The sequence below is a fragment of the Monodelphis domestica genome, chromosome 1, assembly GCF_027887165.1.
Source record: "Monodelphis domestica isolate mMonDom1 chromosome 1, mMonDom1.pri, whole genome shotgun sequence".
Taxonomy (NCBI): Eukaryota; Metazoa; Chordata; class Mammalia; order Didelphimorphia; family Didelphidae; genus Monodelphis; species Monodelphis domestica.
This window is the reverse complement of record NC_077227.1, coordinates 580,075,669-580,102,425: the sequence shown is the minus strand read 5'-3', so window position 1 is coordinate 580,102,425 and position 26,757 is coordinate 580,075,669. Positions and strand designations below refer to the sequence as shown.

Sequence of the window (26,757 nt, the reverse complement as noted above, 5' to 3'; positions counted from 1 at the left end):
GAATTTCAATTTATTTTTTATGCCCAAATCTATAAGAGATGGCCTTGCTACTGGAAGTTGATTAAGAACTGGAAATATAAGATTAAGGAGGTTTAGGGATTGTGAAAGAGTATGGATATTAAGACTCAGAGACAAGCCAAGTTCAGTTTGAAAAGCATCAGAATCCCAAGACCTATCTCTTAATTTGATCAGCACACGAATTACCAAACTTTGATCAAATAATCTTATCCAGCACCAAAGACACCTAGTTCCCAGTGATAGTCTTTCCTACTTAGCATCTCCAAGCTAAATTGGGTAGCATAAATCAGGAGCATGATAGTTTCTAGGAAACAAAGAATGACTTATGACTTGTCTTGGTTCAGTGATGGATTTTTTTCCTCCTCCAGGAAGCCTTTGATATTCAACTTAACCTAATAGCTACTTAACTGTAAAATAAAGATAATAATACCTCATCTATAAAAAGTGTTCATCCACTAAGAGTTATACTCTGAGAAGTCTTTTTGAAGTTGATTCCCACTTTTAACTCCTCAGGGCCTTGGTTGACTGCCTACTTAAACCCTGGCAAGCCAAACTTCTTGATGGCCCAGCCCAGAAAGCTTGTCTGAGCAGAGTTGTAACCATGAAAAAAAAAACATAGTCGAAGGGGAGCCATCACCCCTAACCCACTAACTAAAGTAGAAATAATAGTAAGACCACTCCAGATATAAATAAATAAATTGGGGTAGGGAGAGATAAGGATTTTTTTTTCCTAATTAACTAAATCTTTTAAAGTATAACTAAGTGGCCTGGACATGGAGTCAGAAAAATCTAAATTTAAATCCTAACTTGGCCACTTACATGTGTGATCCTAGACAAGTGACTTATCCTGTGCTTGCTTTGGTTTCTTCAAAGGTAAAATGGGAATAATAATAGCACCTACCTGTCAGGGTTGATATCAGAGTCAAATGAGAAAATACCTATAATTTGCTTAGCACAGTGCCTCTGATAGAATAGGTACTTAATAAATATTACTTTTCCTTCCCAATTCTCTCTCTGTCTCTGTCTGTCTCTCTCTGTCTCTGTCTGTCTCTCTCGGTCTCTCTCTCTGTCTCTCTCTCTCTGTCTCTCTCTCTCTGTCTCTCTCTGTCTCTCTCTCCCTCTCTCTCTCTCTCTCTCTCTCTCTCTCTCTCTCTCTCTCTCTCTCTCTCTCTCTCTCTCTCATCTTTCCTTGTTTGTCTTTTTTCTTCTATTCCTCCTGCCTTTCTTCCCTGATACTCTTCCTTTATCAAAATCAAAACTATCTCTCTCAGTCCTGAGCAGGGCACAATGTGCTCTAACAAGTCCAGAGGGAAAGCCTGCAAGGGGCAAACCTCCAAACCCACAGATCTCTTCATCCCTGAGAATGACAGTCACAGAGCCCCAGAGAAGCCTTCTGCTGTTGCCTCTCCTTTTGATGTTGTAACCATTTCTAAAGGCTCTAATCCATATAGAAACATCTAATGAGTCAAAACTGACTTCTGACAGAAAAGGGACATCCATGGGATCTGCGATTTGTCAGCTTTAATCAGCAGTAATTGCATCACACAGGTGTGCTAAGAGTCTGTGTGTTTAGATTTGGAAAGGGATCCTTCCCTACCTGCAATCCCTAGTTGTCTTAGATTTACATATGGAGGCCTGTCTGGGTTTATCAGGTTGACTGATGTTTCCTTATTTTGTGGTTGGTGCTTGCCCTGGGGAGGAATTCAAGCAGGGAAAGGTGCATCTCAAGAAAAATCTCTCTGAGGTCTGGTGATGTTGCCATCGTCAGCCTTTAAAGAACAGTGGGGCCTAGTGGAACTCCTGGAAGCTGAGCTATGGAACGTAAACGAAAACATATCCAAGCTGGTTGGCAGGAGATCAGATGAGCAGCATCACAGAAACAACCTCAGTTGATTTTTTTTTAAAGGAGAAAGAAAAGAAATGGAATGTGAAATACATATTCACTTACTTAGATATGTATGTCTACATACATATGCACTTACACACCCATGCATATACACCTATATATACATAGAGAATATATTTGTGTATATATACATATGTATACATACATACATATATAATATATGGGTACATATATACTCATCCTACACGTGGGATATGAATTATTTATATTTTTTTAATCATAGATCACAATTTGGGACCTCAAAGGCCATCCAGTCTTGCCCCCTCATTTTACAAATGAGAACACTGAGGCTTATAAAAGTTCAATGACTTGCCCAAAAGCACATAGCAACTAAATAACAGAAGTAAAACTTCAACTTCTCTCCTCTAGATATGAAATCCAATGCTCTTTTCCACTGTACCAAACATAGGACTTCATGAATTGAGTTTGAAACATGCCTATTAATCACTTTTGTGAGCATGGAAAAGCTATTTAAAAACCTCTTTGTGCCTCAGTTTCCTTATCTGTCAAATGAAGATAGGACTGAATGACCTCTAAGTCCAACTCTAAATTCTGTAAACCTACAAAAGCCTTCTTTAGCTGATGGCTGGAGATTTTACGAAAAACAGATAAAGACACTTTGACCCAGAGATTCCACTCTTCAAATATGATCCAACAGGTCAAAGACAGAGAATGAGATCTCATACATATGAAAATAGTCATAGTAGAACTTTTTGTGGTAGCAAAACCTGGAAACAAAATGGGTGCCCATCAAGTAACTGAACAAACAGTAGTACATAAATGTAGTAGAATATTTTTTTCCATTATAAACAAGGAGGAAACGATGAGTAAATTGGGGGTTTCCCTTAGACTCCAGTTTAAGCTTTTACTGCTGAGTAGGAAGCCCTGTCTACTTGGACTTCTGAATTAGATGTCCCTGAATCTTGTTTCAGTAAAACCCCAAATCCATGGAACCAAATAAAATGCTAGAAGATCTCAGAAATCCAGCATGAGGCTTTTATTTTACAGATGAGGAAACTAAGAGGCCTTGAAAGGAGAAAAAATGATTGTCTAAGGTATTACAAGTAATTAGCAGCAAAATACAAATTTGGATCCAGGTTACATGACTACAAATCTAGTATGCTTTCTATTATAACTCAAAGTTCGTCAATGTTAGATAGGCATTGATTAATTGGGAGTTATTATTTTTGGTTAGCATAGGTAAAAGACCATACACAGGATTCACAATTTTTGTGGTCTTTTCTACCATTCAAAGAAGGGTTCTTTCCAAACAAAAGCAACCAATAATCTGTTCCCATTGACTCAGGCTGTTGTTTTGAGGACTGTAATTCATTTATTCAATTAAGAAACATTTGCTTAACACCTATGAATGGGAAAATCATGGCTCCTGTTCACAAACAGCTCTCAAATTAGGCAGAGATGTAGAGTAAGAAAATGCAGGAGATTTGAAGAGAACAAACTTTCATATCATTTGGGGAAATGAGAGAAGTCTTTAAAAAAAGAAAGAATTTCAGTTAGACCTTAAAGAAAGGATGAGATATTTTTTGAAAAGTGGAGGAAAAATGGGAAGGCATTCTAACTGGAAGGAAGAACATGATGAGAGGTTAAAAATTATAGACATTAATTCCATTCACAGTGAATTCAGTTTGCTTACATAGTAGCCTATCTAAAGGAGTAAAGTAATTCAAAGGTTGGGGTGAGAAGCTAAAGGGTCTTGAATGCCTGACCAAGGCAACCCCAGATTAATTTGGCAGGTGTTTGTGAACCACTGATGTTTTTCAGCTAAGGAATAACAAGAGGAGAGATGGATGTTTAGGAAAATATGTCTACTAATGATTTAAAATTGATTAGGAGTGAGATCAGAGACAAGTTAAAAGGCTATTGCACAGGGCAGTGAGGAAGGAGGAACTTAGAAACTGAGAAACAAAGCAGCTAATGAAGTTTTGAATAGGGCAGCAGGAAATGAAAAGAGAAAGGATGTGAGATACAGGGAGAAGGTAAAATTAGGAGGATTTTCACTACTATAAAACAGTTTTAGGAAAAGGCAAGACCCCTAGATAAAGAATACTGTATGAGTTAGGCATTTAACTGCACGTCTGGACAAGAGTCAATATTTATCCTCTTGGATTTTCCAGTCTGGATAGTTAGTTAGGCCAGCAGTCAACTCCACAGTGGCTTGCATGTAGAAAACAATAAGCATTTGTTGAATATGATTGAAAGTTGCCGAAGAACAGATTTTTGTTCAGTATATGGCGGAAATGTGTGAGAGTTATTCAAATATGAATAAGAGAATGAATCTCCTCTCTCTAGTGTTCTTCAAGCAAAGGCTTGATAACTCTATGAGGGGGATGTATATAGATGATTCTTAGTGAAAAAGGAGTTGGCTTAGACATCCTCTTATCCTGTTTCACCTCTTAATTGCTTTTCCTGTCAATTCCTCTTCAGCCTGGTTTTCATTCACAAGAATCTGACATATTTTTCTACGTATGAACCAGTATGTTCTGTTAGCTTAGAGACAGGCTGTACAGTAGAAAGGGGATGGGATTAGTTTGAAGGTCCAGATAAGTGGGTCAAATATAGGTTCCATGGGCCTAGAAAGACCATAGGATTTAGAGCATGACATATTTTGGAGACAATTTAATCTAATATTTTAATTTAAAGTTGGGGAAACTGAGATCAGTGCTATAAGGTAAGTTGGCCAAGATTAGTAGCTGGCTTTTCTTATTCAAATACAGTTTTCTTTCTACTACATCACAATGCCATTAAAACTTTTAAAAACTAAATGGCTCAGTGGATTGAGAGACAGGACTGCTGATGGGAGTTTCAAAATTAGTTTCAAATTTAGGTTCATAAACTTCTTAGTTGTGTGAACTTAAGCAAGTCACTTAAAGGAAGTCACTAAAGTAAAGTGTGACCCTTCACTTTGCACTAAAAGAAGAGATACCTATAATATTTTAAAGAGGATGGGGCTTTGCCTTTGGAGTAAGAGAAGCTAGGTTTGAATTCTACTTTGGCTACCTTTTTTTTACAGTATAAAAATCACCTAAACTCTCAGATTTTTCACCTTTAAAATAAGGTCAAAGCACACAACTTCTAAGTTTTCTTCCTTTTCTAAATCTATGATCCTATATTCCAGAAAATGTAGTTTCTCACTCACTGGCAACTAACAAGTCTTTCTTGTGTCATTTTTCTAGTGCAAGGGTTCTTAACCTGAAGTCAATGAAGAAAGTGTGTGTGTGTAGAATGGGATGGAGAGAATAAGTTTTTACTAAGTTCCTACTGTGTGCCAGCCATTGTGCTAAGAGCTTTATAAGCATTATTTCATTTGATCCTCACAACACTGAAAGGGAGGTGTTTCATTATTCCCATTTTACAGCTAGGATACTGAGTTAAGTGACCTGGCCAGGTTTAAGGCTAATGGAACACTTAAATTCAGGTCTTCCTGACTGTGGATCCACTGCATCATCTAACTGCCTATAATTGGTTTTTCTTTCTAACCATATTTCTTTTACTGTATGCATTAAAAACATTATTCTGAAAAGGGGTCCATAGGTTTCCCTAGATCAACAAAGAAGTACATCACATACACACACATATACACTATGGATTTCTGCTCTCGAGGTTCTTAAGATATGCTTTTTATAGGATAAGGAGAGTTGAGGAAGGGAGGGATAATCCTAGCAGATGTGTCCCTGTCAATCAGTTCATAAAGACAGGCAGTACCCCTTTTAGAATGAGCATATCGCCTACAATACTTTGCACAACTGGCTAAAAACAACTTCCTCAAATTGTAAACTAGCAAACTCCATGTTCTTGGGATTTAGAAGATATTTAATGGATCTCTAGTGTCATCTAGTGGTGCATGGATGGATAAGCAGTACACAGAGTGGTTTCTACCACTGTTATATAGTGATTAGTTCATGGAAACAAAGGAAAAAGTGAGACATTTCCTAGCCTCAAAGTTTACATCCTGTTGGAAGGATACAACATGAACACAGTAAAAAGAAATTTCTGAAGCAGAGAATACTAAATAATCGGAACTTTCTTAGAATAAGCATACATAAAAAAGCTTCAAGAGATCTTAGCAATAATCTTGTGCACTCCCTACATTTTTTCAGATGAGGAGAATAGGGACAAAGAAGGATCATTGATTTGGATAAGTTAAAAAAATTAATGGCATGGGGATAGACTATAACTCAGGACTCCTGGCTCCCAGGCTAGTGGTCCCCCTGGGTGTATCCCCCACATCAGTGCCATCTTTTCATTTATTTAATGTTAGTGGTAGTGTCTAGGAAATATTTGGGTTGACTTGGGGAAATAGAATGGGGATGTTCTCATGTGACAAATGGGAGGACTGCTTAGGGATGAGGTTCTTTTCCACAAACACTGTAGTTGCCCATTCATTTCTTCTAAAAATTAGAATATGTAAAAAATTGATAAGTATTATGTTTGGAGTTCTACAGTTTTCTAGTCTTTCAAGAATTTTGTAATCATGTCTAAAGTTTAGGTACTTTAAGTGATTAGTACGAGGGTAGGTATGCAAGCTCAGTATCATGCCAATGTGCCTCATTTTAAGACGGAAAACCTTTATTCTTTAAAATATCTCTTATTTTATCTTTATGTATACTATCTAATTCATTGAATTTGGTTTGAAAGTCATCAATTACTAGTAGTTTTCAGAAAAAGAAGGAAGGAAGAAAAAAGAAAGGAAAAAGAAGCAATAAGGAAAAAAGGAAAGAGAAGAAAGAGAGAGAGAAAGAAAGAAAGAGAGAAAGAAAGAGAGAAAGAGAGAAAGAAAGAAAGAGAGAGAGAGAGAGAGAAAAAGAAAGAAAGAAAGAAAGAAAGAAAGAAAGAAAGAAAGAAAGAAAGAAAGAAAGAAAGAAAGAAAGAAAGAAAGAAAGAAAGAAAGAAAGAAAGAAAGAAAGAAAGAAAGAAAGAAAGAAAGAAAGAAAGAAAGAAAGAAAGAAGAAGAAAGAAAGAAAGAAAGAAAGAAGAAAGAAAGAAAGAAAGAAAGACGAAGGAGGAAGGAAGGAAGGAAGGAAGGAAGGAAGGAAGGAAGGAAGGAAGGAAGGAAGGAAGGAGCTCAAATGTAAAATGTTCTAGTTGGAAAACAACAACAACAACTTGTATTGTGACACAGCCATCAATGATCAACTCAATTCCACCACTTGTAAGGCAAGATTTTAGAGAAGCCTAAAAACTAAAATTAATAAAAATAACAATAATAATATTGTAAAACAAATTGATTAGGTGTGATAATACTTATTAGGAAAGGAGTCTGGTTTCTACACAGAGTAAGATCCAGTTTCCTTTAAATGATAAGACTCCCTTAATGCATTTGTTATAGAAATTTACTTCTAAAATATATTTTACAAACAACTTTTTTTTAGAAATATAAATTTCATAGGTACTGCAAGAAGGACAAGTAGGGCAGAAGGAGGGCTCTTTCTGAGTTATGATGAAGTGATTTTTTTTTCCTTTTAAAGTCATTTAAGAAGAGATAAGCCTAGGTTTTCAATTTTTGCTCTAAAAGTCATTATGGTATAATGGAAGGAGCTGAACTGAACTGAGGGCCAGGAAATAGAGTTCTGGTTCTCTCTGTGCCTCTTATATGTTGTGTTATCTTGAACAAGTTCTGTCTTTTCTCTGGACTTCTGTTTTCTATTGAACAAAAGGGTTAACTGAATGATCTTTAAAGTATCTTCTAGCTCTGGCATTCCCCTTTCTTTGTTACAAGGTCACTTTCAGTTGTGTTGTTCTGTGTTCTGTAGTAAGCAAAGAAAGACTGCAAAATGATTGGTAGGATGATTGATAGAGACATGTGACACAGAATCACATGAAAGCCTAGCAAGTTTCCAAGGGGGTTGTTGTCTGAACTGAAACTAGGCATTGTGAATCTTGAAATTTCTCAGACTTGTGAATGTTAAAAAATTCCCCATTGGGAAATTTTTCATTGGGACAATTCCCTATTGGGACTATTCCCCATTTTAAACAGTGAAGCTACTTAAATCTAAAATGTGAGAACTCTACTTAAATCAGAAATGTGAAGACCTCTACTCCACCCGTACTTAAGCCATGCCTATTTTTAGAATTAATACAAAGGGGTGCTAAGTACCTATAAAGGTCAGGCAACTTGTGAACTTACAAGGAGCAAAGAGGAAAAAACATACTCAGAGATTCTAGCCTACTCAGGTGTGGATTACTAAAAGGATTAGTCTACTCAGGTATGAATTCAGAATGGGCTGTCTTTTGGAAAACCTCTACTGTGATTGGTAGATGGAAGAATTTAGGGGAGGTGACATAGGAGAAAACCCCCTATATAAGAAAAGGACAGGCTGTTGAAGATATAGAGAGGCTCTTGAAATACAGGCTCTAAGGAGGTTGTTGAGAGAAGGACAATCTCTAAGGAGGTCTCTCAAGGGAGGCTGACTCTGGCTGGAACTCCCTCTAGGGAGACTCTGTCCCCCTGAATCCCTGCTTGAACAGATCTTATGGTGAGTGATTAAGGACTGACTGATCTTTTCTTTTAGGGCTTAGGCCTGGGTTGTCCAGGGCTGCCTGGGCCGGCCTATTGTTTTCTCATTTTTTCCTTTCTCTCTCTCTCTCTTTCTTTGATTCCTCATTGTATTATTAATTAAATTCTCTATAAAACCCAGTTGATTTGGGTATATTCATAATTGGGAATATTTCCCTGGTGACCACCTTATATTTGATTTTAAAACAAGACACTGTAGTGAAAACATATTTTCTGCGGTCACAATTTACTCACCCACTCTTATATCTACTACAATTTATATCCTCCACTATTTAATCACTACAGTTTATAACCCTCAACCATTTTAACTCTTACAGTTTATGGCATCCACTCTTTTAAATGGCACAACTTCTTGATGAAGCTTTTGGAGGTAGCAGTGATTTCCACCTTTCTACAATATATCTGGCCCTTTGTGAGATACCAGCTGAGGAGAGAGAGACATGAACAGGCTGCTGGCAGCTAGATTGAAGAACAAAGAAGAACCATAAAATCTCTACTGGACCTAATTTGAACTTTACCTCTGGGATCTTGGCACATTTCTGGACTCAGTTTGTGAGGTTCTGTTTGGGGGGAGCTTAACTTATTTAGTTTAGATATTAGCTAATTGGATAGTATTAAGGGAAATTAGTTTTGGGGATAAGATTAAGTACTTTTCCTTCTTCTTTGTTACCCTCCTTCCTATCCCATTTCCCCATCAATAAACTTAAAATATTTAGATGTTTACTTCTTTTCTCTTCCCCTTAAATAATCTCATAATAACAGTTCTAAGGTATCTTCCATTTTCATTTCTGAAATTTAATTCTTTAGCTTGCTATCATCTCAAACATTATATAGTCTGATTTCTTCCCAAGTCTAAAATCTAATGTTCTAAAATTTAAAGAAGTCCTTGACTAAATGGATTCAATAGTCATAGGATTTAGAGCTGAACAGGCTTCAATGCTCTCAATAAAAGATGAGAAATTAAGATCAGAGTTAAAATTACTTGCCCAAAGTCACAAAGTAAGTAAATAGCAGCATTAGATTTGGGGGCTCCTGCTACTAACTCAGTAACAGTTCTCTTTCCACAATGTTTCTGATAGTGGAAGAGCCAAGATGGAGGATTAAACCAGAGCAGCTCCTTGTTACCATAAGAAGTCTCTCCAAACAAGATTAAAATATCATCCCAAAACAAATACAGGAATGAAAGAACCAACAAGGAGACAGAGTGAAACAACTATCAAGAAAAGAAAAAACCCAAAAGATAGGCAGAGAGCATCTGGGACACTGGGTTAAAAGGAGAGCAGACCCATTAAGAAGCTGTAGCAAGGAGGGAAGAGCAAGCCAAGATCAAGCCCCCTCCGCCCACCCACCCCCCCACATTATAAATAAGTCCAAGTCAACATTTGGACCCTGAGATCCTGCCTGGGAAAAAAAGTCGTACAAGCCAACCCTGACCCCTTGAAATTTCAAAACTGTGGAGAAGTCCAGAGTGCTATCTCAGGGCAGTCCGGGCTGAAGTGAGCTGATCTGTGTGGGCTCAGGGAGAAACCAAGAATCCCAATCTGGGTTTGGGATAAGAACATAGTTCACACTTTGGGATGAGGACACAATTCATGGAGGGTGGAGTGGTGGTAGGGCCAGATATTTTTGCCCAAAATTAAGGGCTGAGCTCCTTGACAGGCAAATCAAGGGTATGCCTAATTGAATCAATCAGGTAATTGGTAAGAACAAAAAAAATTGAGGCTAAATTTGGGGCTAGAATTTGATTAGCCCCTGACCTGATCAAGTTCAGAGTGAGATCAAAATCTTATGCACAAGCCTGAGGCAAGTCCTTAAGTTATCAGCATCTGAAAGGTCAATTGAATCATCAGGGTGAAGGGGCTCTCAGATCCCTCAGCCCTTAGATCATCATAACAGTCTCCAAGAACTAACTGATAAAAAATCCAGAAAATAAACTGAGAATAACATAAAGGAAGGACTGAAGTTTAACAGGGTACTCCAACTTCCCAGAAAACAGTCTCCCTATTATTCGATAGGAAAAATGAGCAAACAACAAAAAAGCACCTAACTCTACATAATTTTATGGAGATGAAGAACAAGGTAAAGATGAAGAAGGAGAGAGTGAAAGCAAAGCAAACACACACAAAGTCCAAAAGAAAAATACGAATTGGACACAGATTCTGGAAGAACTCAAAAAAGACTTCAAAAACCAATTCAGGGAGGCAGAGGAAAAGTGGGGAAGAGAAATGAAAGTGATGCAAGAAAAAAGGAAAGTGATATAAGGAGAAATTAAAGTGACACAAAAAAGAAGTGGGCCAATTGAAAAAGGAGAACCAAAAGCTAACAGAAGAAAACTAGGTCTTAAAAATCAGAACTGACCATCTATAAACTAATGACTTAATGAGAAATCAAGAAACAACAACGCAGAATCAAAGGAATGAAAAAAAAAACAGAGGAAAACATGAAATATCTTATTAAAAAAAACAACTGACCTAGAAAATAGATCTAGAAGAGACAATCTGAGAATTATTATACTAAGGAAAGCCATGATGAAGAAAAGAAAAAAAAACTTTGGATATCATATTACATGAAATTATCAAAGATAACTGCCCAGAGATCCTTGGACAAGAAAATTTAATTGAAATTGAAAGAATTCACAGATTACCTCCAGAAATAATTCCTCAAATGACAACTTCCAGTAATATAATTACTAAATTCAAATGTCACCAAGTGAAGGAGGAAATACTTCAAGTAGCGAGAAAGAAAACATTCAAATACCATGGAGCTACAATCAGGATTACACAGGACCTAGAGGATTCTACATTAAAGAATCAAACGGCATGGAATATGATACTCAGGAAGGCAAAGATTTGAGTTTACATAACAGAGAATAACACCAAATGAGGGGTTTATACCCCTGAATATATTCTTTCAGGGAAAAAACAGACATTCAATATGATAGAATATTTCTAAGCATTCCTGAGGAATAAGTCAGACCTAAACAAACAAACAAACAAAAAATATGAAGTCCAAACACCCAACACAAGAGAAGCCCAAAAAGGTAAATAAAAAAGAGAAAATTTAAGGAACTCATTATGGTCAAAAGGTTTATATATCTATGTGGAAAGAGGATTTCTATAATTCTCAAAATTTACTCTTAGTAGTAGAGTAATTGAAGGGATTTACATAGAAAGAAGGTGAAGTAAATTGATTAAGATGATATGATGATGGGTATGTATGTGATACATATATGACGATATATGATATGATGTGTATGTAAAGTGATGAGATGGAATGATATGTACGTATGATATATATGCTTATGAATGATATGTTTAAAAAATAAATCAAGGACTGAAAGAGAGAGTTGCACTGAGAGAAATGAGAAGGGAGAGATAGAATAGGGTAAATTATATAACATAAAGAAGTATAAAAATCATTATAGAGCAGGGAGGATAAGGGTGGTGACAGGCAATGCTTAAACTTTACTGTCATTGTAACTGGATCAGAGAGGGAAAAACAAGTATACTCAGTGGAATATAGAATTATATCTTACCCTGCAGAGAAGTAGAAGGGGAATAAGACAAGGGAAGATGAAGGTAATTAGAGGGAAGGGGAAGTGGTGGTGGGCATGACAAAAAGCAAATACTGATGAGGAACAGGAAGAAAGGGAATAGAACATGATCCAAAGGGGTTACTATGACGGAGGGCAATACATAGTTAGTAATCATACTGCTTAATGAGACTCCTATTTTTGAGATCCCAACTGATATACTTGAATCTCTCTGGGCCACATCATCTTCTGATGTTGGCCTACTTAAATTGGTTGTCCCTGTCCAAATTCAAATAAAATCTAGCCCACCCCCTTCCATTCCTTAATACCCTCTTTCAAAAGAGGCAATTGATGGCATTACACCTGTAATAAATTCCCTGATTGACCAAGGCATTATAATTCCCTGTAAATCTGAATACAATACACCTATCCTGCCTGTTAAAAAGCCAAAACTAGGGCCCGATGGCAAGCATCTCTATCAATTTGTCTAGGATATATCTGAGAGCTGTGAACAATCACATTATAAAGAGACACCCTGTAGTTTCCAACATAACTACTGTTATTTCTTCTATTCCTAGCACAGCTACATACATTACAGTAGTAGATTTGTGCTCAGCTTTCTTTTCTATACCCAGAAATGAGAACTCCAGACATGTCTTTGCTTTCACCTGGAAGGGCTGACAGTTGACCTGGGCTTGTCAGCCCTAAGCGATTGTGGACAGCCCTACCCTGTTCACACAATTCTTAACTGTGATACAGGATAACATAAAATTTAAATACAGATGTTTAATTCAATATTTGGGTTGATTTGCTCTTAGCCTCACCAAACACTGAAGCATGCCAACAGGATAGCAAGCACCTTCTTTTAGAGCTGCTTAAGAGAGGCCACAAGGTCTCCAAATACAAAGTTCAGTGGTGTCTCCCCAAGGTACAATATTTAGGCTTCATTTTAACTGCTGGGTCCCATTTAATTTCTCCCAAGTGTATTGAAAATATCTAAAAGTTAAGCACTCCTATGACTAAAAAGCAATTGAAGGCAATTCTTGGAGCAACAGGATTATATCAGCAGTGGATCCCTTGCTATAAGGAAATCAATAAGCCCCTTATAGCACTCACAAAAAACTCAGTCCCTGAACCACTTAAACTTGAAGTAGAACATCTAACAGTTCTTTCAAATTTAAAACAAGCTATCCTGTCTGCCCCTGCTCTAGGAATCCCAAATTATGATAAACCATTTACCTTATATATCCATGAACAAAAAGGGGTAGCTTCAGATGTTCTAACTCAATTTTTGGGACCGGCTCAATGACCGATAGTCTATTACTCAGCCCAGATTGACCCTGTAGCTACTGGAGCACCACCATGGCTTTGAGGGGTAGCTTTCACAGCTTTATTGATAACAAAATCTGCTGATCTGGTATTAGGATGCCCTCTGACCATAATGTGCCCACATGAGGTTGAGGCATTGTTATTAAGACATAGGATACAGGCATTTACTGACCAAAGGATTACTAGGTATGAGATAACCCTATTGAATAATGAACATAACATACTAAACACCATGAAGTTCTTAATCCTGTAATCTCGCTCCCTGATTTACCAATTTCCAGAAAACCTTTACAAGATTGTACATCTTTAGTGTCCACTGTTGATAAACCTCATAATAATTTACTGGACACCCCTTTGTATAATTTGGATTTAATATTATTTACAGATGGTTCTTCATTTATGAGGGATAGTGTGTGCTATACAGGAGCTTCAGTAGTTAAGAAATTTGATACTCTGTGATCAGCTTCCTTACCCTCAAATGTAAGTGAACAGGGTACAGCACTCACAGATTTGAAACATGCCTGTATCATTATAAAGGATAAAAGGGTCACAATTTACATAAACTTCCTCTACAACTTTGGCATATGTCATGCTGTTAGCATGCTATGGCTTCAGAGGGGATTCTTAACATCTGCTAGAAAATGTATTGCAGATGCAAACCTTATTACTGAACTTCTTTCTGTCATCCAGCTCCCCAAAGCTATAGCTGTCATTCACTGCTCTGCACACACAGGTGGCACTGATCCTGTCTCCAGGGGAAATAGCCAAGCAGATATGTCAGTCAAACTAACAGCTTTAGGAGGACCTGAATTAATTTATGCCACTAACAATTATTGATAATTTGGGTCTATCACTTTCTTATAATGAAAAGGAAGCAGAGAAATGGAAGCAGAGATTCAAAGCAAAACAGATTCATGGAGTGTGAGTATCATCAGATGGCAAATCCCTCTTCCCCAGAGCTTTCTATAATCAGATTTGTCACTCCATTCATAAACATGGCCATTTTGGCACCCAAGGCATTGTAAACTATGTTAAAAGAGTATGGATAGCACCTGGAATAACTACAATTGCCTCCAAAGTATGTACAGATTGTCCTATCTTCCAAGTCTTTAATCAACATGTATTTCAAGGAAAAGCTTTTGGTTGATGTTCTCTTGTTTATACACCATTTGAGCACCAACAAGAGACTTTATCTCTATGCCAAAAGCTGGACAGTATAAATTTTTTTCTGGTCATAGTCAATCAACTGACCATGTGACCTGAAGCATTTTCTATTGCTCATGCCACAGAGGCTTTTGTTGCTAAAATCCTTTTGAAAAAAATTATTCCTCGTTTTGGCCTGCCAACACTTGATTCAGATAAAGGAACTCATTTTACTGATTTGGTCTTATTGCAAATTTATTCATATTTGGGGATAACTCCTAAATTTCATACACCATATTATTGCCAGAGCTCTGGCCAAGTTGAACAAATGAATAAATAATTTAGGACCATGTTTGGCAAATTGTGCATGGAATCTCATTTAAAGTGGACTGACATTCTACCTCTGGCCCTATTTTATCTCAGAAGCAGACCCAGAGATGATTTGCACACTTCACCTTTTGATATGCTATTTGGACATCCACCTATTTAGACACAACCATTTACCCCTACCTACCCTACCCTCACTGTTAGGAGAGGATACAAGTATTGCTGCATATATCAGACAATTACAAACAAAATTATGAGAACTCCATGACCCTGGACCTGCTGTTCAGGCAGGCCCCCCATAGATTTCTCACTTCATCATTTAAACCTAGGTGATAGTGTGCTCATAAACAATTTCAAATGTACTGGGTCGACTGAACCTACTTATGATGGACCATTCCATATCCTACTAACTACACCAGCAGCCATAAAAATTGGAGAGAGGGACTCTTGGAGTCATTGTAGCCATGTAAAATGAGTACCTTCTGTTCATGATGAATAATTGATTGTACTGATTGTATTTGACTATTGAATGTGATAAGACTTCTTTATTGCTGGATTTGTACTATTTTGTTACACTTTATTTGGTTGATTCTTGAATTTTCACAAATTGCTTACAGGGCAACACAAATACTACCTCATAGAAGAAATTCTGTATTAGTGACCTATATTGACCTGATGTGCCTTTTGTAACATTTTGTGCATTTACTAATTCTTTTAGTATTTTTTAATGTATTATTCCTTTATCTACCTCAGTTGCACTCACATTGTTTTGTCTACTTCATTTGAACTCAAATTGTTTTATCTACCTTATTTGTACTCCCACTGTGGATCATGATAAGTCTAAGAGGAAATGAATCTTATTTTTTTTTAAACTAGCCCCTATACTTTACCTCAGTAATTGTGAAATATACACAATTTTAACATTTTGTTTTTTTTCCTACATTTGTCATACAGTATTTGAATTTTTTTCTTCATTTCTCATTTCTTGCCTTGAAACACATCACAGGTATTGAAAAGGTTTTTTGTTTTTGTTTTTTTCAACTATTTTTACTTTTTGCAATAGAATACCTAAGATGTCAGTTTATCTAATATAAAAACATACGCAAAAACCTTTTGGACTATAGCAACCTGCCACTAGTTGTTTAACTATTATGAGACTTTTGCTCGATGAGTATGTCTAATCCAAGGAGAAAAAGACCACAATGGAGTATAGAAATTGATCTGCAAAATGCCAAACGAGCACAAAAAGGTAAAAGAAACCAAGTCAATCCTACAAGGATTGATGATTTTCTGCACAAAAAGCAAATTGATTTGATCATGTGTGAGACTCAAGGTTGGGGCTGTTTAACATGTGTTAAATGCAGGACTTCCCTGAATCACACTCTATATCAAGAACATATCATCAATTGTTCTGGCTCCATTATCCTGAAAAAGCGAAGAAAAGGGTTGAACCAGGGAAATCTATTTCCAATTTGTCTTGAGATCTAGTCTCTTTTTCTATTTTCTCTCATAATGTGACAACTTACTGTAGTCTGGGTTGCTAAATTGGGTTAGTGACTGTTGTTGTACGCTTATGAGACATGAATCACTACAAAACCTGTGTTGATTTGTGAATTTTTTTCTTTTTTCCTTCCCAATTTTTTTTCAAATTTTCTTTTCATATTTTATATCTGAGTCAGAGGATATTTTTTAAAATTTCTTTGACTTCTTTGATGTTTTTGATAGTTGATTCATATGCATTATGACTCTACTATGTATCCCTGTGTAATTCCTGCATGTATCCCTGTATCCTCCTCGGGGGAAAATGTATTTTTATTTTCCTCAGGGGGGACTATGTTATTGTTGTGAACTTTGGCTTGAATTTGAGCCTAATTTAGGACAAGAGACTACCTCCCAGAATCTAGAATGCTCTGTGAAGATTTCTACAGAAACCACATGCTGCACCAGAAGATCCAGATTGAACTTTGAGATATAATGAATTTGAACTTTGGGAGGGTTGAATGCTTTTGTTTTGAATGTATAGTCTTATGCCAAAGGGAACTTCCCCCAGTTGGATTTCTATCAATGCACCTAATATTGGATTTGTTCCTCTTCCTTTTTATTTTCCTCTTATCCCCAAATTATTGTAATTTCCCTTTAAAAACTGTAAAATTTGTAAATACCTCTAGTTCAAGTTATAAGTTAGTTATGTTTTCATGATCCATTGGGGAGACTGGTCTCCAAAAGAATCACAAGGAGAAATGTATTAATTAGAATCTTGAACCCTAGAGGCATTTCCCACAATCCCCTTTTCCTTTTCCTATTAGGCATCATTGGTTAATTTGATATTCAATTTCAACTTCCTTCACACTGGTGCTCTCCTGCAAACAGCTCTCTCTTTCTAGCTTATACCAGAGTGGAGGAAGGGAGTGTTTTTTTTTCTTTCTCTGTTTTTTTCTAATTCCTCTCTTTGCTCTAAGTGGATTTTAATAAATAGGAATAAATTAATACTTGTAGTATTGAATATTCATTTTAATGTTTATATTATTTAAAGATATAAAGAGTTTTATATGTATGCATATATATGCATATTTATATATACACATGTAAATTATATATGTATGTTATATATTTATAATAATATAATAAAATAATAAATATTTATTTTTTATTTTGTGACCTTGTTTGAGGCTTTTATAGAAAATATACTGGAGTGGTTTGCCATCCTATTACAGATTATTTTATAGATGAGGTAACTGAGGCAAACAGAATTAAGTGACTTGTTAGTAAATATCTGAGGCTAGATTTGAACTCAGGAAGATCAATTTTTCTGACTCTAGGCCTGTCACTCTATCCTCTGTACTACCTTGCTGTCACAAAAGACCTATGGTAACCCATTACCACCCGAGCAGTCAATTCTACTTTAGATGACTATAGTTAGATAATATTTTTGACATTGAATCAATATGTACTCTTCTCAAACATTTTTTTTCCTGTTACACCTGTGGGAGAAAATAGAACAATTTGATCACCCCACTCATTATATTAGTCCTCTATTAATTTAGTCTAGGATCACTTAAGTTATTATGATTGCCATATGCCAAATGACTGTTGAGGCATTTGGAGGAGGCAATGACTTAAAAATGACTGAACAAGAACAGATCCCTTTAAGTGGAGGCTGAATGACCACTTTCCAAGTATGTTGTAAAATCAATTTTTGTTTAGATATCAACAGTCTCTTTTGGGCTCAGATATCTCTTCTAATTATGAGATTCTTTGGGATGTTTGCTTTTCCAGCTATAATATGGAGTATGCCAAAAGTCTTAGTATGTCAGTTATTAGATGTTTAATACATATAAATTAGACTCAATTAATAATACTGTTTAACTTTATTAGCTTAAAACCACATAAAGATGTCTCCCATATTGTTCGCTTTAAGGTCTTTTCCTCTTCTCATAGTCCATGTTCAAAACTGTAGCTCAAATCGTAATCTTTCAGCCAAATTCCATCTAATTCTAATATTCTATGCTTTGAGTACTGACATTTTCTATTCTATATGTTATGTCCCCATCCAATAAGGAGACAAAACTCTGTGGCTTTATGAGGAATTGGAGACTGTAGCCACTCCAAGAAAGCTAAATGTCAATTAATGAGAATATGCTAAAGATGAATGTGAGTCCAAAGTGATTGTTAGTTCTTCTTAAAGTAAAATTTATGCTGAGAAGGCAGTTTATTTTTGGCTAAGCAGAATGAAGACCCAAGGGAGGGAAGTGTTATCCCTTTGTGACTTAGAAAATCAGTGAAATTAAAGAGCCATTAAGTGTTAAGAATTTCATTTTCAAGGCTAGATCAATCATATTAAAACACACCTTTTATAATAATAACTCACATTTCTATGGCACTTAAAAGTTTTAAAAAAAGAACTTCTCTCACAATTGCTATATTACAAAGGAAGTATTAGTCCCACTATGCAGATGAGAAAACTGAAGGACAGAGAAGAAATGCCTACCCCAAGAAACCCATTCAGTCATCATTTCTCAAAAAAGATCATCTCCATGGCCATTGCTTTTTTTCACAATACTAATTCATCAGGTTATTCCAATCAGGAAATGCTATTTTCTCTTTAGTCGACAGTATGAACTCCTCAGTCTTGTTTTCTTGGACTATGTGGCTTGGCCCCACACTTCATGATATTCCCCAACATGCACACTTTACTCCAGTTAACTAGAATGTGTATATGTGTAAATACATATACATATACTTTAAGATTTGCAAAGCACTTTATGAGTAATACATCATTTGATATTCTCACAATGACTCTTAGAATATGTGAAAATCTTATTTTATAAACAAGGCTGAGATGTTAAGCCACTATGTAAGAGAGTATTTGAACCCATATCTTCTTGACTCCAAGTTCAGTATTCTATCCATTGTGTCCACCTAGCTGCCTCATTTAGGACTCTCACTGTGCTCTGTATCTCCCATGTTCATTCCTAACTCTTTCCTTTCTTGTGCCATTTCCTCAATCATCAGGGGGATTGGGAGAAGAGAATAGGCAACAGTATAGCACCTAATATATATGCCAGACACTGTGCTAAGTGACATCCAAATATTTTCTCATTTGATTCTCATATTAACACTGTGAGATAGGCAATATTATACACATTTAACTCTTGAGGAAACTGAGGCACCCAGAGGTTAATTCATTTTCCCAGGGTCACAGAGTTAGTGTCTGAGATTTAACCAGAACTTAAATCTTCCTGACTCCAAGACCAGAGCTTTATACACTGTACCACTTAGTTGCCTCCAACTCTTGAAGGCTAGGGCACAAACTTTTCTCCATACATAGTTTAGCACTTAATTGATAACATTTTTTTCATCTACTTATTTGTGTCTTGTCTTTCTTAAGGTATCTTGTCTCCCAAATTAGTTGAAGGTAGAGACCATGCCTTTCTGTTCTTTAGAGTTTGGCACAAGGATGGGCACATAGTAGGTATTCAGGACATTCTTCTTGATTGATAAATAGTTGTATACAAAACTGACCATAATCCTAACTCTATAGAGAATCTATTTCCTTTGAAATTTCTCTCAGGGATTCTTAGGCTTAACTTCTTACCCACTAGGTGACACTAACTTCCCCTATAATCAAAATGGCAGATGTTGTCTGGTAGAGTGACCTTCTTGTTTGTTGAAAGGACCACTATGCTTTACATTTGCAGATGATTCTAGCCTAGCCCTGGTTCACCAGGGGCCGACGACCCGATGGCTACCCTCACAAGGTTTGGCCGGCCTGTCTAAGACGTTGCCTGGGGTGTGGCCGCTGCCGCATGCTAGCAGCTACGAGGAGCCACAAGTGAGAGCTGGGTGTCAGCTGGGGGTCAGAGGCTGGAGAGCTGCCCTAGAAGGGCACAACAACCCCTCCATACCAGAGATACTACCCCTCCCTGAGCACCCCATACTGGGGCTTTGCTCACCCAGCATGTGAAGAGTACTTCGGCTGAACAGACGGAAGAAACCAATAAGAAGGTTCAATGTCTGAGATGGCGACGCAGCAAAGCACTGTGGAGTGCTTAGGGCATGTTGGAGCACAAAACACATCACGGCCATCCAATGCAGCTGAGGAAGTCTCCAGGTGTAATGACTTTTCATACCACTGGACCCAGGCTTCCAGCGCCGAGAGAGTGGGACTGTCTCTGTGCATCGGCTTTTCCACTTAAATCTCCTTCACGCACAAGTATCTTTGTGCACACTCATCTATCCTAACCCCTTCTACCCTCTTCAAGACCTGCGGCGATGGGGGAGTGGCGACGCAACAGGTGGAGGTGACCACTGGCAGTTGTAGTCACGATCCTGCACGTAGGCATCCCACGGACCAGTGGTTGCTCGGCCCTGTGGGCAGCAAGGACATTCGGCAGCATCCTGGGTGACTGAGCAGCCCTCTCTAGGACAGCACTGCTCACCCTAATCAAGGGAGGGGACTAGAAAAGGTGTCCCAAACATTGCCTGCCCTACAAACCCTCGGTCAGCACACCACGGCTGGCGAGTCATCCCTTTAAGCGATCGAAATCAAAAGAAACAAAATACAAAGAAACTCCTACTAGGAGCATGGAACATCAGGACATTACTTGATAGAGAGAAGGCCCCAAGACCTGAGAGAAGAACAGCTCTAATTGGTAAAGAACTGGTGCGATATAACATCGACATCGCAGCCTTAAGCGAAACTTACCAGAAGAGGGATCACTCAGCGAACCCACCACTGGATACACCTTCTTCTGGAAAGGTAGAGCCTCAAATGAAGACAGAATCCACGGTGTTGGCCTGGCCATCAAGACCAGTTTGCTCAAACAGCTGCCAGACTTGCCTGTGGGCATCAGCGAGGCTCATGAAGATCCATTTGCCCCTCAACAAAGACTGGTATGCCACAATCATCAGCGCATATGCCCCAACACTGACCAGCACAGAGGAGACCATCGAGCAGTTCTACTCTGACCTGACTGCCTTCCTGCACTCAGTGCCCACCAATGACAAGCTGATACTGCTGGGAGACTGCAACACCCACGTTGGCCAAGACCATGAAAGATGGAAAGGAGTGCTCAGCAAACACGGCATTGGCAAAATGAACAACAACGGCCTTCTGCTACTCAGCAAATGTTCAGAGTTCGAACTCACCATCACGAACACTGTGTTCAGAATGGCAAACAAACATAAAACAACGTGGATGCACCCAAGATCAAAACAGTGGCATCTCATTGACTACATCATTGTACGCCGGTGAGACATCCAGGATGTACAGATCACCAGAGCCATGAGAGGAGCTAATTGCTAGATAGACCACCAATTGGTTAGAGTGACTCTTCAAATGCGCATTGAGCCTCGCCATCCAAAACGCGCCCAGACAGTTCATGCATTTTACAACGTGAGTCATCTTAGAGATCCATCTTATTTGCAAACATTCCAGTCCTGCCTGGACGACGAGCTGTCTGCCAAAGGACCACTCACTGGAAGCTCAACCGAGAAATGGAACCAGTTCAGAGCCGCAGTGAAGGAAACATCAAAGGCAGTCCTAGGCCCGAAACAATGCAACCCCAGGACTGGTTCAACGAGAACAACACTGCTATTGAAGACCTATTGAGCAAAAAGAACAAAGCCTTTATGGAGTGGCAAAATAACCCAAACTCTGCTCCCAGAAAGGACAGATTCAAGTCTCTCCAAGCCACGACACAGAGTGAGATCAGGAAGATACAAGACCAATGGTGGGAAAAAAAGGCAGAAAAATCCAGCGTTTTGCTGATACAAAAAACTACAAACAATTTTTCAGTGCCCTCAAGACTGTCTATGGGCCATTAAAACCCACCACCACTCCCTTGCTATCCTCTGACGGTGACACTCTCATAAAAGCTAAAAAAGGCATCAGCAACAGGTGGAAAGAATACTTCAGTCAGCTTCTCAACCGACCCTCTTCAGTCGACCAAAGCGTCCTTGACCAGATCCCCCAAAACCGCACCGTTGAACAACCTGACATCCCTCCTTCAATAGAGGAAGTCCAAAAAGCCATTCAACAAATGAGTGCAGGCAAGGCACCCGGTAAAGACGGGATCCCAACCGAGGTGTACAAGGCCTTAAATGGAAAGGCGCTCCAGGCATTCCACATAGTGCTGACCAGCATATGGGAAGAGGAAGACATGCCCCCAGAACTCAGAGATGCCTCCATCGTAGCCCTATACAAGAACAAAGGCTCATGAGCAGCCTGTGACAACTACAGAGGCATCTCACTGCTCTCCACTGCTGGAAAGATCCTCGCCCGTGTTATACTCAACAGACTCCTGTCATCTGTTTCAGAGCAGAACCTGCCTGAATCACAATGTGGCTTCTGACCAGATCGCAGCACGATCGACATGGTCTTCATGGTGAGGCAAATGCAGGAAAAATGCCTTGAGAAGAACCTGAGTCTCTACATTGTCTTCATAGACTTGACAAAGGCGTTCGACACAGTGAACAGGGATGCATTGTGGGTGATCCTCAGCAAGCTCGGTTGCCCAACAAAATTCGTCAAACTGATCCAGCTCTTTCATGTCGACATGACAGGGGAAGTCCTATCTGGTGAAGAGACTTCTGATCGCTTCAACATCTCCAATGGTGTGAAACAAGGCTGTGTCCTCGCTCTGGTACTATTCAACCTATTTTTCATCCAGGTATTATGACATGCTGTGATGGATCTAGACCTGGGCGTCTACATCAAATACCGACTGGATGGCTCACTATTTGACCTTCGCCACCTGACTGCAAAAACAAAGACAACAGAGAGACTCATCCTGGAAGCTCTCTTTGCAGATGACTGTGCTCTCATGGCCCACCAAGAAAATCATCTCCAAACCATTGCGGACAGGTTCTCTACCGCAACAAAACTGTTTGGCCTGACTATCAGCCTCAGCAAAACAGAGATGCTGTTCCAATCTGCACCAGGGAGGCCAACTAACCAGCCGTGCATTACAATCGACAGCACGCAGCTTTCTAAGGTCAACACTTTCAAGTACCTGGGCAGCACCATCGCCAACGACGGGTCCCTAGACCACGAGATTAATGCCAGGATCCAAAAGGCCAGCCAGGCACTCGGGCGGCTGCTCTGCAAAGTCCTCCAACACAGCGGTGTAAGCACTGCGACGAAGCTCAAAGTGTACAACGCAGTGGTCCTCAGCTCGCTCCTGTACGGTTGTGAGACATGGACACTGTACCGGAAGCACATGAAACAGCTGGAGCAATTCCACCAACACACCCTCCGGTCAGTCATGAGGATCCCATGGCAGGACTGAATCACCAACCAGGAAGTCCTTGACAGAGCCAACTCCACCAGCATCGAAGTCCTGGTCCTCAAAACCCAGCTACGATGGTCTGGACACGTCATCCGCATGGACCCACAGTGAATACCAAGACAGGTATTCTATGGTGAACTGTCAGCTGGACTCAGGAAACAAGGCCGACCAAAGAAAAGATTCAAGGATCAGCTAAAGTCCAACTTGAAGTGGGCTGGCATGACACCAAAGCAACTAGAACTCGCTGCCTCTGTCAGAAGCAGCTGGTGAACCCACATTCACCATGCCGCCGCCACCTTTGAAGATGAGCGACATCAACGTCTTGCTGCTGCGTGTGAAGGCCAACACCAGGCCACACCCGCACCTCCCGTAACAACTGGCGTCCCAGGCCCCATGTGCCACAAACTCTGAGCCTCAGCCTTTGGACTCCAAAGCCACATGAGGGTACACCGTAGATGAAACTGCACAAAGACAATAGTCATTCTCGGTCACCGAGAGACTACCACTACTACTACTACCACTACTACTGATTCTAGCCTCTATTTCTTCAGGGCTTTTAAGTATTCCACTGTTTAATCCATGGGCACAGGATTAAGTGTATAGTTATTAAATCATGATTTGACTCCTCTGAGATTCAGTTTCTTTAGTGGCAAAAGGAGAGCAATAAAGTAAACCCAAGTATTCCAAGCTATTGTGAGGATATAAGGGATGAAAGAAATCTATAAGAAAACTGTAATGGATATATTCAAAAAAGAAAAGAAAAAGAATACTGGATTTCAAAAACCTAGGTTCAAGAGCTGGCTCCTCTACTTGCCAACTTAGTAGTCCTGCCCAAGGCATTTATCTCAGCATCCTAGGAATAGTTTCATTCATACAGTCCAGGCTACTCATTTTAGAGATGAGGAAACACAGACCCATAATACAGAGTTTAACAACTTTTCCAAAGTCACAATGTTGTAAATAGCACACCCCAAAATTAAACTCATGTCTTATGCTACCAAATACCACATTCTTTCCACCACTCCTTTCATAGCCTATAAAATAGGAAAAATTATTTTCATGAACATTTTCTTTAAAAAAATAATTTGTAGATGCTAGAAATGGCTGCCACCAGCCATATCATGAGATCAAATTAATTTTAACAGGCAGGGAAAAAAAAAGACTTCTTATATGGAATTTATTTCTGAATGCTCTGTCTTTCCATAAACAATTTAGTACTTAAGTCATAACTGCTTTTTTCCCCTAAGAGCTCTTTTTGTCAATTCATTGGAATGCAGAGACTGACTATAGCTTATACTTCTCTAATGTTTTTAGCCCAAAACAGGGAGAGTGATATAGTAGGTATTAGGACATTGTTGTGCAATCAGATCATTGACTAATCAGAAGTAGGATCAGAATTAGTTTTATAAAGGAAAGTATAACAAAGAGAGAGAAATATGATATAAAATTGAAATATTTTAACTTTCAACTATTTAAGTAATAGTTTAAAACAGAATAGGCCATTTACTTTGCACTGGAAGAAGAGAAACCTCTAGCATTGTATAGAAGACAGAAAACCAAAAATAGGAAATAGACAAAAGGAATCATATCAACACAAATTATAATCATTTTGTCTAGAATTTTAACCAATGTAAATCATTTGCCAAAACAAAGAGACCAGGAGTGCTCAGAAAGCTTCTTATACATGAAACAGCTAGCTGATTTACCAATTTGAGAGAGAGGTAGTTGCCAAATGAAATTCTGGGTTAGGATATGAACTCAGGAGGATGATGGATGACAATGAATGACAAGTTCTCATAAAACAGAGAGAAGCAGTGGTAAGAAACCAGTTTAAAGAAAGTTAGTAAGATGATCAATTTGGCAAAGTCAAACCAACAGCATTCAAAGATGAAAATGGAAGCACTACAAAAAGAAAACTTGGAAAGATTTACAAAAATTATTGCAACAATTTTTTTCCTGTTAAATACAATGGGACCACCACATAGAACAAAAGTAGGAAGAGCAGCTGGATTGTATACATAATGTATATAGAGCAAAATTCATACCAGAGGAAACACATATGAGGGTATTTAGGAGATGATATATAAAGTATCTGAAGAAGAGAGAGAATCTTGCACCTTATTGATACCAGAAAAGGTGACTGAAAGAATATCCATAACTAATAACTGTATGCCTACTCTTACATTTATACAAATGACATAGCATTTGTGCATAGAACCATTTGTTCATAAATTGAGGGCATCTAGATTAGAATATTAGTAGGAACAATTATGCTTTACCATTGATAATTAACTGAATGATATAGCAAATAGAAGATTCTACTAGCTTTGTTATTCCTTATGAAAAGTTACTTCACTAGTTAGAACAAAATACCCCTTTGCAAGTTCCTGTACAATATTTCTTTCATTCATCCATTAATATTAAGCAATGAATGGATTCCAAGATTCCATGGAAGATATAAAAACAGAAATAAACTGTGCGATGATAATTGATATCAGGGAGGCAAAAACCAAGGAGATGTAGGTTAGCCAAAGATATTTGATGCTGTTATGATGGTTGGAGATCCCATGCACAGTCAATATCAAAGATCTCTATAGATGCTGATATCTTCTAGATTCTCTTCTTTGTAGGTGACATGATGATTGACTCAAGTTCCAATAGAGCCTTCTGGAAGTAAACTCATATCATTCAAAGAAATCTGGCCTATCCAGACACAGAGGAAAAACAAGTTAATGAAGAATGCCTATTTCTCAGATTACTATTTGCATTTTAGATGGATCATCTATAGAGACTGCCCATCGGTAGGTATATCTGAGGCCAGATTTGAACAAGATGAAGAGAGAAGGCTGGATTGCCCTGGAAAATTTGTAAAACTCCTTTAATGTGACACCAAGCTTCCCAGGAAAATAAAGGCTCCTCTTTTCCACACAAGCATACTTAGATTTGCTCTATTGCCTGTTCCAAGGCCTGGTTCCTCATTGCCCAAGTCCTTCATTAAGCTAACTTAGTGTCCCCTTAGGGATGTGTAATACAAGATGGATAGCCCTTTAAGAGCAGGTGCAGATATCCTCTGACTGCTTCTTGGCATCCATGACTATTAATTAATTGGCTGCTGAGTAAGAACTCTATGGATAAAATTCAAAACAGAATGTTTTCCCCCTCAGGTATCTTATTTCTG

General features: G+C 38.4%; 1 protein-coding gene and 1 long non-coding RNA gene across 5 annotated transcripts in view; one reads left to right on the top strand and one right to left on the bottom strand.

The window, feature by feature from the left end:
- Positions 1-17,365, top strand: part of LOC107651093 (uncharacterized) — a 126,017-nt gene extending 108,652 nt beyond the window's left edge. Inside the window, exon 3 of the long non-coding RNA XR_001627418.2 lies at positions 8,777-17,365. This is a non-coding gene — a long non-coding RNA (uncharacterized LOC107651093). The remainder of the gene's footprint in view (positions 1-8,776) is intronic.
- KCNU1 (potassium calcium-activated channel subfamily U member 1) overlaps positions 1-26,757 on the bottom strand; it is a 314,287-nt gene that overhangs the window by 119,102 nt on the left and 168,428 nt on the right. The gene's annotated exons all lie outside the window — the stretch shown is intronic.